General features: G+C 45.4%; 3 non-coding genes across 3 annotated transcripts; all 3 read left to right on the top strand.

The window, feature by feature from the left end:
* Positions 1–12,377: 12,377 nt before the first annotated feature.
* Positions 12,378–12,450, top strand: trnav-aac (transfer RNA valine (anticodon AAC)). The gene has a single exon. It is a non-coding gene; the product is annotated as a tRNA-Val (tRNA).
* A 983-nt stretch (positions 12,451–13,433) lies between these two features.
* On the top strand, positions 13,434–13,506 carry trnai-aau (transfer RNA isoleucine (anticodon AAU)). Its single transcript has one exon. It is a non-coding gene; the product is annotated as a tRNA-Ile (tRNA).
* Positions 13,507–13,952: 446 nt separating this feature from the next.
* trnav-cac (transfer RNA valine (anticodon CAC)) lies at positions 13,953–14,025 on the top strand. Its single transcript has one exon. It is a non-coding gene; the product is annotated as a tRNA-Val (tRNA).
* Positions 14,026–14,956: the final 931 nt, after the last annotated feature.

Genomic DNA, 14,956 nt, shown 5'->3' with positions numbered 1-14,956 from the left:
CGTGACTATCTTATACTTATGACCACTAGTTTTGGGCACCACCACAAGGCAAGTGGAAAGATTTTATCTACGTCTGCCCCATGAAACCCTTTCATTATCTTCATAACTTCTGTCAAATCACACCTCGGCCTTCTCTTTTCTAGAGAAAAGAGCCTTAGGCTGTTCAGCCTTTCCTGATAAGTCTATCCCCTCAGTTCTGGTATCATCCTTGTGAATCTTATTGCACCTTCAACAATGTCCCTATATCCTTCTTATAAGATGGAGACCAGAACTGTGCCCAGTACTCCAATTGTTGTCTAAACTCCGTTCTCTACTAGTTTAATATAACTTCTCTGATTTTCAATTATATCCCTCTGGAAATGAGCCCCAGTGCTTAGTTTGCTTTCTCATAGCCTTATTAGCCTGTGTCGTGACTTTTAATGATTTGTCTATCTGTACCCATCGATCCCTTTGCTCCCCTCCTCCATTTAGACTCTTATTATCCAGCAGTATGTGGCCTACTTATTCTTCCGACCAAAATGCACCCCCTCACACTTATCTATATTGAAATTAATCTGCCCATTCTGTAAGTTTACTAATGTCTTCCCTTATTTTTCGCATTTTCCGTTTGTATTAACTCCAGCTCCCAATTAGATGTCGTCCGCAAATTTTGAAATTGTACTTCCGATTTCCGTGTCCAAATCATTCATGTAAATTTTGAACAACAGCACCGAAAAACTTTGAACAATGGTCCCAGTCCAGCTAAATTGTGAATAAAAACGGCCCCAGCACCGATAAACTGTGAACAAAAACGGTCCAAGTACCGATAAATTGTGAACAACAGTGGTCCCAGCACCGATAAATTGTGAACAATAGTGGTCCCAGCACCGATAAATTGTGAACAACAGTGGTCCCAGCAACGATAAATTGTGAATAACAGTGGTCCCAGGGCTTTTGACCTTGAACTGCAGTTGAAACTTTTGCATTAAATGAAAAGAAGTCCCCAAATCGCCCCACGTGAATCTCAAACGCTTTGGGAAGAAGTTCAGTGCAAACAATCAGAACTTTAAAGGCACCTCAGTGACCTGCACTTGCTTTCAATGAGTTTTGTTCGCCAGTACATTCGATCGTGAAACTGCTCTCGACTTTCATCTCACTGAAGCAGTTAATGGCCGCTTTGTTTCTGTCAGCGTGTAAGTGACGAGATTGGGCTAAGCACGGGTCTTATCCAATTTTTGAAATATCACCAAGCGCCGGGGAAAAGAAACCTACAGTCGAACTGTCCCTTTTAGTGATGAGTTGAAGGGAATATCGATCCAAGCAGATCTGGACAGCGCGCAGTGCAGCCGCACAGGAGTTCCAAATCCACCGTCCAGCTACTCGGCAATCATAAATTTTAACTGAACTTTACTCTGGCCTGAAGTCACCCGCTGAAATCCAGTCTTTCTCGGGCACATTTTTTTCTTAACAAAAGAACCACTGGTTTAAAAGAGAAAACTGCCGTCCGTTTCACTGTAAGTGCAAGAGACAACTTTGTCGACACGTGTAGTGTCACAGACCGGCTCGTTGGACCTGCTCAGTTCAACTCATCTTATTTTCAGCAAACCCGAACATTACTGAAATAGAGGATGGTGAATCACAGCTCGAAACATCAATGCCGTCTATCATTGGGTGACTGAGTCTTCCAACATACAGGCATTTTGGGGCAAGGGGAGTTTGAAGTTCAGAAATAAGACAGCACCGATGTTCAATCGTGCAACTGCACACCCTTTATTTTTGAAAAGTAAACTGCTGGTAAGACAGCTGTTATATTTATCGCTGCAAGCTGAAGCTTTCGCTCCGAAAATTAATGGTTTAGTGCGCAAAGCATCGTCTTTCTGTCGCGCAGATTGGTTATTAATACTGGTTGGTGGTTCAAGTCCACTCACAGAGAGAAGGGGGTAACTGTTACCTTAACATTCATTGTCCCGCATTGCCAGATTTCTAATGTGTCTCTTATTTGCTGCTATCAGCTGAGCACGGCTGATATTCCACCATTTTGCCGGCGATCGGAGAGCAGGCACACGAACAATAAATAAAAAAACCGAGATTGGCTTCAAGGAAATCAGAAATCTTCTTGACAGACCACGTCCGAAGAGAAGTCTCACTGTTTGCCGGAGGGCTGGCTCGCTGTGACGTAAATATTTCTGCAGTGAGCGAGACGCAAACTGTTTCCCATTTTTCCGCAATGATTGTCACTCCCCTTACTTTGGAAAAGTAAAATTGTACTCACAATCCGACAGGTTTCAGTTGATTTCTGAGGGATCATTCAAGGATCCTGCAGCGCTGCCTCCGTTAACACCAGCAGTTCTAAGCCGCATTTCAGACGCAGCAACAATCCCATCAGTTGTTCGCTGTTCCCCAGCTCCCGGAGTGCATGAGACCGTGACAGCAGCGCCATTCAAGCCGCCTGTCCGGCCCTGCTCTCTCCAATCACCGGCTGCCAACGGAAAGCAGCGAATACAGTCTCAGACTGAGCATTACTGCCCTTCCCTGGGAAGCTGGGTACCACGGCCCGACCAAGCCTTCACATACACCAAGCACAGACAGAGGAAGCTCCGGGGAGTTTCTGTCCTGATCACTTGGCCTTCCAGCAGGATTTACCCAGAACCAAAGTGAATGAAACTGTCATTAGGCCTTATTGAGAAAATCAGGGTCAGTAAATTACAGCTGCTGGAGTCAGGATGAGCCAGCGGTCGAAGGCGCTGTATTCAGATCGCAATTTCCCCTCGTGGTGTGGTTTCGAATTCTCACCTTCAGTCCTTTACATGTCGGATTTTTTTTTTTGTTCCTTATGCTGGAGGTGATTTTTCCACGCAGTTGATTTGCTGCATCCAGAAAACCAACCCGACATCCGTCCACGGCAGGTTTGTTTTTATTGATTGTAAGAATGTGTGGTGTTGGGGGTCAGCAGAACACGGCCCGTGGAATCAATCCATTGTGACATTGACCAGTTGTTCCAATACCTTAGGCACGAGCCTCATCTGGCGAAATGGGAATCCAAATGTGGCCAATTGCAATTGCGATTATTAAATAAGAATGAGCAATGGGTATGCGTGTGGACTTTGATCGTTGTGAGTGCTTTACTTCCTTGCTTACTGAATGGTGGTAGATGTTTGCTATGAAATATACACACGTGAAGTATTGCATATTGTTTGTGTGTAAGATGTTTTCTACTAAAATTCGTTCATGCGCCTAAAACAATGTCACCATAGACACGCCTGCGGCTAGTCAGCAATTTCTCGTGGACAACACTGCATGGAGGCATAGAGCATGGCCGAGTGGATTGATCCCGGACATTGATATTCCAGGATTGTCCGGGTGGGTTTCGATTTTCGTCGTTCACAAACTTTCCATTGACACGGAGTGATTGGCGGCTGCTGTTTCATACTATCACAGTCAAGCAAACGCAGACACACTTTGTATGTACACATTTGTGGTTGTACAATAGTGGGGGGCAATAGTTCATGTACTTTAATTGAGGCGGCACTCGTTGGGGTTGTATGATAAAGTGGAGCAGTCGTCCCCCTTCTGTGTTACTGAGGTGGGGAATTTAACTGCACCAGATTCCTTGAATCATAAACACGGAACATTTTTAAACAAGCCCGAAAATCACGTCTGTAAAATGGGAACGGATGACAATTCAACTCAGGCAAAACACACAATACTTTTTAACGTTTAGACTGTCACTTGGTCACCAAGGAGGAAAACCGACAAAGTTGATAATTGCTCAGGTATGTCCTCTTCAGAAAAAACAGGGAAAATCCAATCCAGTCAATTACCGCTCCATCAGTCTACTCTCAATCATCAGCAAAGTGATGCAAGGAGTCGTCGGTGGTGCTATCAAGCGGCACTTACTCATCAAGGACCTGCTCACCGATGCTCAGTTTGGGTTCCGCCAGGACCCTCGGTTCCATGGCGCAGTACAGCCTTTTGTCCAAACATGGGCAAAAGAGCTTAATTCCAGAGGTGAGTTGAGAGTGACTGCTCTTGACATCAAGACAGCCTTGACCGAGTGTAGCATCATGGAGCCTTAGGAAAGTTGAAGTCAATGGGAATCAGGGCGAAAACTCTCCAGTGACTGGAGTCTTACCCAGCACAAAGGAAGATGTTATGGTTGATGGAGGCCAATCATCTCAGTCCCAAGACATTGCTGCAAGAGATCCTCAGGGCACTGTCCGAGGCTCAACTATCTTCAGCTGCTTCATCAATGAACTTCTCTCCACCCTAAGGTCAGGAGTGAGGACGTTTACTGATGAAAACACAGTTTTCAGTTTCATTCGCAACCCCTCAGATAATGAAGCAGTCCGTGCCTGCATGCAGCAAGACCTGGACAACATTCAGACTTGGGCTGATAAGTGGCAAGTAACATTCAACAGCCAGGTAATGATCATATCCAACAAGAGAGAGTCGAACCACTTCCCCTTAATATTTAACGGCATCACCATCGCCGAATCCCCCATCATCAACATCCTGGGGGACACTATTGACCATAAACTTAACTAGCTTTGCACGGTAGCATAGTGGTTATGTTACTAAATCAGTAATACAAGCAACCTGCACTAATTCATCCAAAAATATGGGTTGAAATCTCGCTACGGCAAGTGGGAAATTTAAATTCAATTAAATAAAATCGGGAATTAAAAAAATTGTAATCAGTAAAGACGACCATGAAACTTCTGGATTGTCGCAATAACCCATCTGGTTCAGTAATGTCCTTTAGGGAAGGAAACCTGCCGCCCTTACCCGGTTTGGCCGATATGTGAATCCAGACCCACAGCAATGTGCTTGATTCTCAATTGCCCTCTGAAATGGGCCAGCAAGCCACTCAGTTGCACAATCTCGCCAAAAAAAAATCATAATAAGAATAAAAGCGGAGGGAGCACTCGGCACCGGATACGACAAAGGCAAACCAAGCCCTTGTTCACCCACCAAAGTCCTCCTCACGAACATCTGGGGACATGTGCCAAAATTGGGAGAGCTGTCCCACAGACGAGTCAAGCAACAGTCTGATATAGCCATACTCACAGAATCGGACCTTTCAGCCAGGGTCCCAAACGCTTCCATCACCCATCTCTGCGTATGCTCTGTCCCATCGGCAGGGCAGATCGACCGGAAGTGGCGGTACAGTGATCAACAGTTGGGAGGGAGCCCTCAACATTGATGCTGGACCGCATGAAATCTCATGACATCAGGTAAAACATGGGCAGGGAAACCTCCTGCTGATTACCACCTGACGTCCTGCCTCAGCTGATGAATCAGTCCTCTTCCATGTTGGGAAGCACTGAGGGTGGAAAGGGCACAGAATGTACTATGGCGGGGGAGTTCAATGTCTATCACCAAGAGTGGCTCGGTAGCACCACTACTGAACGAGCTGGCTGAGTCCCGAAGGCCACAGCTGTCAGACCAGGGATGCCACAGGTGGTGAGTGAACCAACAGGAGGGAAAAACCTACTTGACCTCGTCTCTCACCAATCTTCTTGTCGCAGATGCATCTGTCCATGACAGCATTGGTAGGAGTGACCACCGCACAGTCCTCGTGGAGACGAATTCCCGTCTTCACAATGAGGACACTATCCAACGTGTTTTGTGGCACTACCACCGTGCTAAACGGGACAGATTCAGAACAGATCACGCAGCTCAAAACTGGGCAACCATGAGGCGCTGTGGGCCATCAGCAGCAGCAGAATTGTATTCCAGCACAATCTGTAACTTCATGGTCCGGCATATTCCTCACTCGACCATTACCAACAAGCCAAGGGATCAACCCTGGTTCAATGAGGAGTGCAGAAGAGCATGCAAGGAACAGCACCAGGCGTACCTAAAAATGAGGTGCCAACCTGGTGAAGCTACAAAACAGGACTACATATATGCTAAACAGCAGAATCAACATGCTATCGACAGAGCTAAGCGATTCCACAACCAACGGAACAGATAAAAGCTCTGCAGTCCTGCCATATCCAGTCGTGAATGATGGTGGACAATTAAACAACTGACGGGAGGAGGAGGCTCTGTAAACATCCCACTCCTCAGTGATGGCGGAGTCCAGCACGTGAGTGCAAAAGACAAGCCTGAAGCGTTTGAAACCATCTTCAGCCAGAAGTGCTGAGTGAATGATCCATATCGGCCTCCTCCCGATATCCCCAACATCACGGAAGCATGTCTTCAGCCAATTCGATTCACTCGAGGTGATATGAAGAAACGGATGAATGCACTGGATACAGCAAAAGCAACATTCAGGCTGTCGTGCTGAAGATTTGTGCTCCAGAACTCGCCGCGCCTCTAGCCAAGCCGTTCCAGTACAGCTCCAACACTGGCATCTACCCAACAATGTGGAAAATTGCCCAGTTATGTCCTGTTCACAAAAAGCAGGACAAATCCAATCAGGCCAAATACGCTCCATCATTCCACTCTCAATCATCAGCAAAGCGATGGAAAGTGTAGACGACAGTGCTATCAAGAGGCACTTACTTACCAATAACCTGCTCACCGATGCTCAGTTTGGGTTCCGCCAGCACAACTCGGCTCCAGACCTCATTACAGCCTTGGTTCAAACATGGACAAAAGAGCTGAATTCCAGAGGTGAGATGAGAGTGACTGCCTTTGATATCAAGGCAGCATTTGACCGACTGTGGCACCAAGGAGCCCTAGTAAAATTGAAGTCAATGGGAATAAGGGGAAATCTATCCACTGGCTAGAGTCATACCTAGCACAAAGGAAGATGGTAGTGGTTGTTCGAAGTGAATCATCTCAGCCCCAGGATATTGCTGCAGTAGTTCCTCAAGGCAGTGTCCAAGGTTCAACCATCTTCAGCTGCTTCATCAATGACATTCCCTCCATCATAAGGTCAGAAATGGGGATGTTCGCTGATGATTGCACAGTGTTCAGTTCCATTCGCAACCCACAAATAATGAAGCAGTCCGAGCCCGCATGCAGCCAGACCTGGACAATATCAAGGTTTGGGCTGATAAGTAGCAAGCAACATTCGCACCAGGCAAGTGGTAGACAATGACCATCTCCAACAAGAGAGAGTCTAACCACCTCCCCTTGACATTCAACGACTTTACCATCGCCGAATCCCCCACCATCAAAATCCTGGGAGTCACCATTGAACAGAAACTTAACTGGACCAGCCGCATAAATATTGTGGCTACAAGAGCAGGTCAGAGGCTGTGAATTCTGCGGCGAGTGACTCACCTCCTGACACGCAAAAGCCTTTGCACCATCTACAAGGCACAAGTCAGGAGTGTGGTGGAATACTGTCCACTTGCTTGTATGAGAATTGCTCCAACAACACTCAAGAAGCTCGACACCATTCAGGACAAAGCAGCCGGTTTGAATGACACTCCATTCACTACCTTAAACATTCACTCCCTCCACGACCAGCGCACCGTGGCTGCAGTGAGTACCTTTTACAAGATGCAATGTAGCAGTGCTATTCGCCAAGGCTTCTTCGACAGCACCACCCAAACCCGCGACCTCTACCATGTAGAAGGACAAGAGCAGCAGGCACATGGGAACAACACAACCTGCACATTCCCCTCCAAGTCACACACCATCCTCACTTGGAAATATATCGCCGTTCCTTCATCATCACTTGGTCGCAATCCTGGAACTCCCTATCAAACAGCACTGTTGGAGAACCTTCAGCACACGGACTTCAGCGGTTCAGGATGTTGGCTCACCACCACCTTCTCAAGGGCAATTAAGGACGGACAATAAATGATGGCATTGCCAGCGACGCCCACACCCCATGAAATCATAGATTTCGGAGAAAGGTTGCATCACGGAAGGAGACCTTTCGGCTCAATGCAACAGCAATCCAGCTGGTCCCACGTCACCAACCTATCGCCGTAGCCCGGCAATTCTTTTCCTTTGAAGTAATTATCCAGTTCCCTTTTGAAGGCCAAGATTGAATCTGCCTCCACCACCCCCTCGGCCAGTGCATTCCAGTTTCTAACCATTCGCTGTTCAAAAAGGTTTTTCCTCATGTCACCATTGGCTCTTTTGACAATCACGTGAAATCGATATCCTCTGGTTCATGAAACTTCAGCCAATGGGAAAAGTTTCTCCCCATTCATTCTGTCCAGACCCATCACGACCTTGAATACCTCTATTAATTCTCCTCGCAACCGTCTCTGTTCCAAGGAGAACAATCACAGCTTCTCCAGTCTATCTGCGTAACTAAAGTAGGTCATCCCTTTAATAATTTTAGTAAATCTCTCCCAAACCCTCTCAAAGGCGTTTACATCTTTACTGAAGTGCGGTGCCCAGAACTGGACACAATACTCCGGTTGTGGCCGAACCAGTGTTTTATTAAGTTTCATAATGTCTTCCATACTTTTGTACTCTATGCCTCTGTTTATAAAGCCCAGGTTCCGTATGCTTTTTTAAAGTATTTCTCAAACTGGTCTGCCACATTCAATGGGTTGTGCAGATAAACCCCCAAATCTATCTGTTCCTGTACCCCTTTTAGAGTTGTGCCCTCTAGTTTATATTGCCTCTACTCGTTCTTCCTTCCGAAATGTATCAGTACGCATTTATCTGCGTAAAATTTAATCTGCCACTTGTCCGCCATGCCACCAGCCTGTCTATAACCTCTTGCAGAGTATTACTCTCCTCCACACTGTTTGCTACCCTTCCAAATTTTGTGTCATCTGCAAATTTTGAAGTTGTGCCCTGTGCACCCAAGTCCGAATCATTAATAAATATCAAGAAAAGCAGTGGTCCCAGCATTGACCCTGGGGAACAACACTGTACATCTCCCTCCATTCCGCAAAACAACCGCTCTCCACTACTGTCTGTTTCCTGTCCCTTAGCTAATTCTGTATCCATGTTTCGACTGCCCCCTTTAATCCATGGGCCACAAACTTACTGATAAGCCTACAGTGCGGCACTTTATCAAACGCCTTTTGAAAGTCCATATCCACTGCATCAACTGCATTGCTTTCATCTACCCGCTATGTTAACTCATCAAAATACACCACCAGGTCAGTTAAACACGATTGGCCTTTAACAAATAAGTGCCAGCGTTTCCTAATCAATCCACACTCGACCAAGTGACTGTTAATTCTGTCCCGGATTATAGTTTCCAAACGTTTCCCCACCACTGAGATTACCTGAATGGCCTCTTTTTGCTGGGTTCACCCTTGCACTATTTTTTGAAGAAGGGTGTAACATTTGCAATTCTCCAGCCCTCTGCACCACCCCCGTATCTTTGGATGTTTGGATAATTATGGCCAGTACCTCCACAATTTCCCCTCTTACTTCCCTCAGCAACCCAGGATGCATCCCATCCTGATCGGGTGACTTATCGACTTAAAGTGCAGCTCGCCTTTCAAGTACCCGCTCTTTATCAATGTTTAACCCATTCAGTATCTCAACTATATCTTCCGAAACTGAGATTCTGGCAACATCTTCACCCTTGGTAAAGAGATATTCTCTTTGCCCCTCTTATTTCCCCTTTCAGTTCGGCTCTGAACTTTCTATATTCTGCCTGGTGAATGAATAAAGAAAAAGTTATGATTTCCGTCAGCCTGAAACAGATAGTTATGAGTTGATTAATGGCGATTTGAACAACAATTCGTCATTTTTCAGAGTTTAATGAGTAATGCGAAATTAATACAGGAAACGATTTTGGAGAAGTTAATTCCCTGAACGGGAAAGGGACCCGTCTCCGACAGTGAGAGCATTTGCAGACGGCAGCTATCTTCTGAGGGTTTCCGATAACAACGGAAGCAGCAGGGTTTCTGTCGTGTCGTGGTCATCACGTTCTTCTAACAAGCGAAATGTCCTCGGTTCAAAACAAGGCAGAAACATTTTTGGTCTGCCTCCATGAATTGATCTCCTTTGTGGTCCCGAATCAGAGTCGGGTTCTTCCCACCCATTTAATGTTTACATGCCTGTGGAAGACTTTTGGATTGCCTTTTATGTTGGCCGCCAGTCAATACTCATACCCTCTCTTTGCCCCTCTTATTTCCACTTTCAGTTCCCCTCTGAACTTTCCATATTCTGCCTGGTGAATGAACAAAAAAAAGTTCGGATTTCCGTCAGCCTGAAACAGATAGTTATGAGTTGATTAATGGCGATTTGAACAACTATTCTTCATTTTTCAGAGTTTAATGAGTATTGCGAAATTAATACAGCAAACTATTTTGTCGAAATTAATTCCCTGAACGGGAAAGTGACCCGTCTCCCACACTGAGAGCATTTGCAGTCGGCAGCTATCCTCTGAGGGTTTCCTATAAACCCACCAGCAACAGAGTTTGTGTAGTGTCGTGGTTATCACATTCGCCAAACACGCGAAAAGTCCCCGGTTCAAAACCGGGCAGAAACATTTTTGGGCCACCCCCTCTGCCTCCATGAATCGATCTCCTTTGTGGTCCCGAATCAGGGTCGGGTTCTTCCCACCCATTTAATGTTTACATGCCTGTGAAGACTTTTGGATTGCCTTTTATGTTGGCCGCCAGTCAATTCTCATACCCTCACTTTGCCCCTTTTATTTCCACTTTCAGTTCCCCTCTGAACTTTCGATATTCTGCCTGGTGAATGAACAAAAAGAAGTTAGGATTTCAGTCAGCCTGAAACAGATAGTTAGGAGTTGATTAATGGCGATTTGAACAACTATTCGTCATTTTTCAGAGTTTAATGAATAATGCGAAATTAATACAGTAAACTATTTTGGGGAAGTTAATTCCCTGAACAGGAAACGAACCCGTCTCCCACACTGAGAGCATTTGCAGACGGCAGCTATCTTCTGAGGGTTTCCTATAATAGCATGCGCGGCAGAGTGTCTGTAGTGCAGTGGTTATCACGTTTACCGAACACGCGAAAGATCACCGTTTCGAAAACGGGTTGAACATTTTTGGCGGACCCCTCTCCCTCCATGAATCGATCTCCTTTGTGGTCCCGAATCAGAGTCGGGTTCTTCCGACCCGTTTAATGTTAACATGGCTGTGGAAGACTTTTGGATTGCCTTTTATGTTGGCCGCCAGTCTATTCTCAGACACTCTCTTTGCCCCTCTTATTTCCCCTTCAGTTCCCCTCTGAACTTTCTATATTCTGCCTGGTGAATGAAAAAAAAAAGTTAGGATTTACGTCAGCCTGAAACAGATAATTATTAGTTGATTCGTGGCGATTTGAACAACTATTCGTCTTTTTTCAGAGTTTAATGAGTATTGCGAAATTAATACAGTAAACTATTTTGTAGAAATTAATTCCCTGAACGGGAAAGTGACCCGTCTCCCACACTGGGAGCATTTGCAGACGGCAGCTATCATCTGAGGGATTTCTATAACGATATAAAAAGCAGAGTTTCTGTCGTGCAGTGGTTATCACGTTCTCCGACCAAGCGAAAAGTCCCCAGTTCAAAATCGAACAGAAACATTTTTGGTCTGTCTCCATGAATCGTTCTCCTTTGTGGTCCCGAATCAGGGTCGGGTTCTTGCAACCCGTTTAATGTTTTAATGCCTGTTGAAGACTTTTGGATTGCCTTATATAATGGCCGCCAGTCCATTCTCATACCATCTCTTTGCCCCTCTTATTTCCATTTTCAGTTCCCCTCTGAACTTTCTGTGTTCTGCCTGGTGATTCAATAAAAAAAAAGTTAGGATTTCCATCAGATTGAAACAGATATTTATGACATAATTAATGGCGATTTGAACAACTATTCGTCATTTTTCAGAGGTTCATGAGTATTGCGAAATAAATACAGCAAACTATTTTGTAGAAGTTAATTCCCTGAAAGGGAAAGGGCCCTGTCTCCCACACTGAGAGCATTTGCAGACGGCAGCTATCTTCTGAGGGTTTCCAATCAAACGCCAAGCAGCAGAGTTTCTGTAGTGTAGTGGTTATCACGTTCGCCTAATATGCGAAAGGTCCCCGCTGCGAACCCGGCCAGCAACATTTTTGGGCCACCCACTCTGCCTCCATGAATCGATCTCCTTTGTGGCCGCGAATCAGATTCGGGTTCTCACCACCCGTTTCATGTTCCCAGACCGGTGGAAGACTTTTGGATTGCCTTATATGATGGTCACCAGTCTATTCTCATACCCTCTCTTTGCCCCTCTTATTTCCATTTTCAGTTCCCCTCTGAACTTTCTGTATTCTGCCTGGTGATTCAATAACAAAGAAGTTAGGATTTCCATCAGCTTGAAACAGAAAGTTATTAGTTGATTCATGGCGCTTTGAACAATTATTCGTCTTTTTTCAGAGGTTCATGAGTATTTCGAAATTAATACAGCAAACTATTTTGTGGAAGTTAATTCCCTGAACGGGAAAGGGACCTGTTTCCCACACTGAGAGCAGTTGTAGACGGCAGCTATCTTCTGAGGGTTTCCAATAAAACTGCAAGCAGCAGAGTTTCTGTAGTGCAGTGGTTATCACGTTTGCTTAACACGCGAAAGGTCCCCGGTTCGAAACCTGGCAGAAACATTTTTGGGCCACCCCCTCTGTCTCCATGAATCGATCTCCTTTGTGGCCGCGAATCAGGTTCGGGTTCTCACAACTCGTTTAATGTTTACATACCTGTGGAACACTTTTGGATTGCCTGATATGATGGCCACCAGTCTATTCTCATACCCTCTCTTTGGCCCTCATATTTCCATTTTCAGTTCCCCTCTGAACTTTCTGTATTCTGACTGCTGATTCAATAACAAAAAAGTTAGGATTTCCATCAGCTGGAAACAGAAAGTTATTAGTTGATTCATGGCGCTTTGAACAATCATTCGTCTTTTTTCAGAGGTTCATGAGTATTGCGAAATGAATACAGCAAACTATTTTGTAGAAGTTAATTCCCTGAACGGGAAAGGGACCTGTACCCCACACTGAGAGCAGTTGCAGACGGCAGCTATCTTCTGAGGGTTTCCTAAAAAACAGCAAGCAGCAGAGTTTCTGTAGTGTAGTGTTTATCACGTTCGCTTAACACGCGAAAGGTCTCCAGTTCAAAACCGGGCAGAAATATTTTTGGGCCACCCCCTCTGCCACCATGAATCGATCTCCTTTGTGGTCCCGAATCAGGGTCGGGTTCTTCCCACCCGTTTCATGTTCACAGACCGGTGGAAGACTTTTGGATTGCCTGATATGATGGCCGCCAATCTATTCTCATACCCTCTCTTTGCCCCTCGTATTTCCATTTTCAGTTCCCCTCTGAACTTTCTGTATTCTGCCTGGTGATTCAATAACAAAAAAGTTCGGATTTCCATCAGCTTGAAACAGAAAGTTATTAGTTGATTCATGGCGCTTTGAACAATTATTCGTCTTTTTTCAGAGGTTCATGAGTATTGCGAAATGAATCCAGCAAACTATTTTGTGGAAGTTAATTCCCTGAACGGGAAAGGGACCTGTTTTCCACACTGAGAGCAGCTGTAGACGGCAGCTATCTTCTGAGGGTTTCCTAAAAAACAGCAAGCAGCAGAGTTTCTGTAGTGTAGTGGTTATCACGTTCGCTTAATACGCGAAAGGTCCCCGGTTCGAAACCGGGCAGAAACATTTTTGGGCCACCCCCTCTGTCTCCATGAATCGATCTCCTTTGTGGACCCGAATCAGGTTCGGGTTCTCACAACTCGTTTAATGTTTTCATTCCGGTGGAAGACTTTTGGATTGCCTGATATGATGGCCGCCAGTCTATTCTCATACCCTCTCTTTGCCTCTCTTATTTCCATTTTCGGTTCCCCTCTGAACTTTCTGTGTTCTGCCTGGTGAGTCAATGAAAAAAAAGTTAGGATTTCCATCAGATTGAAACAGATATTTATGAGTTGATTAATGGCGCTTTGAACAATTATTCGTCATTTTTCAGAGGTTCATGAGTATTGCGAAATGAAACTATTTTGTCGAAGTTAATTCCCTGAAAGGGAAAGTGACCCGTCTCCCACACTGAGAGCATTTGTAGACGGCAGCTATCTCCTGAGTATTTCCAATAAAACGGGAACAGCAGAGTTTCTGTAGTGTAGTGGTTGTCACGTTCGCCTCACACGCGAAAGGTCCCCGGTTCGAAACCGGGCAGAAACTTTTTTGGGCCACCCCCTCTGCCTCCATGAATCGATCTCCTTTTTGCTTCGGAATCAGAGTCGGGTTCTTGCTGCCCGTTTAATGTTTACATCCCTGGGGAAGACTTTTGGATTGCCTTTTAAGTTGGCCGCCAGTCTTTTCTCATACCCTCTCTTTGCCCCTCTTATTTCCCCTTTCAGTTCCGCTCTGAACTTTCTATATGCGGCCTGGTGAATGACTAAAAAAAAGTTAGGATTTCCGTCAGCCTGAAACAGATAGTTATGTGTTGATTAATGGAGATTTGAACAACTGTTCGTCATTTTTCTGAGGTTCATGAGTATTGCGAAATGAATACAGCAAACTATTTTGTAGAAGTTAATTCCCTGAAAGGGAAAGGGACCTGTCTCCCACACTGAGAGCATTTGCAGACGGCAGCTATATTCTGAGGGTTTCCTTTTACCACGAGAGTAGCAGTGTTTCTGTCGTGTCGTGGTTATCACGTTCTCCGACCAAACGAAAAGTCCCCGGTTCAAAACCGAACAGAAACATTTTTGGGCTGCCTCCATGAAAGGGACACGTCTCCCACACTGAGAGCATTGGCAGACGGCAGCTACCTTCTGAGGGGTTCGATTAACGACATGAGCAGCAGAGTTTCTGTGGTGGTTATCACGTTCACTTCACACGCGAAAGGTTTCCGTCTCGAAATCGGGCAGAAATATTTTTGGGCCACCCCGTCTGCCTCCATGAATGGATCTCCTTTGCAGTCGGGTTCTTACTGCCCGTTTATTTTTTACATGCCTGTGGAAATCTTTTGGATTGACTTATATAATAGCCGCCAGTCTATTCTCATACCCTCTCTTTGCCCCTATTATTTCCAGTTTAAGTTCCCCTCTGAACTTTCTGTGTTCTGCCTGGTGATTGAATAAAAAAAAAGTTAGGATTTCCGTCAGCC

Source organism: Heptranchias perlo, unplaced genomic scaffold, assembly GCF_035084215.1.
Source record: "Heptranchias perlo isolate sHepPer1 unplaced genomic scaffold, sHepPer1.hap1 HAP1_SCAFFOLD_44, whole genome shotgun sequence".
Lineage (NCBI taxonomy): Eukaryota > Metazoa > Chordata > Chondrichthyes > Hexanchiformes > Hexanchidae > Heptranchias > Heptranchias perlo.
Note: the sequence above shows the minus strand (reverse complement) of the source record. Positions and strands in the feature narration are given on the sequence as shown.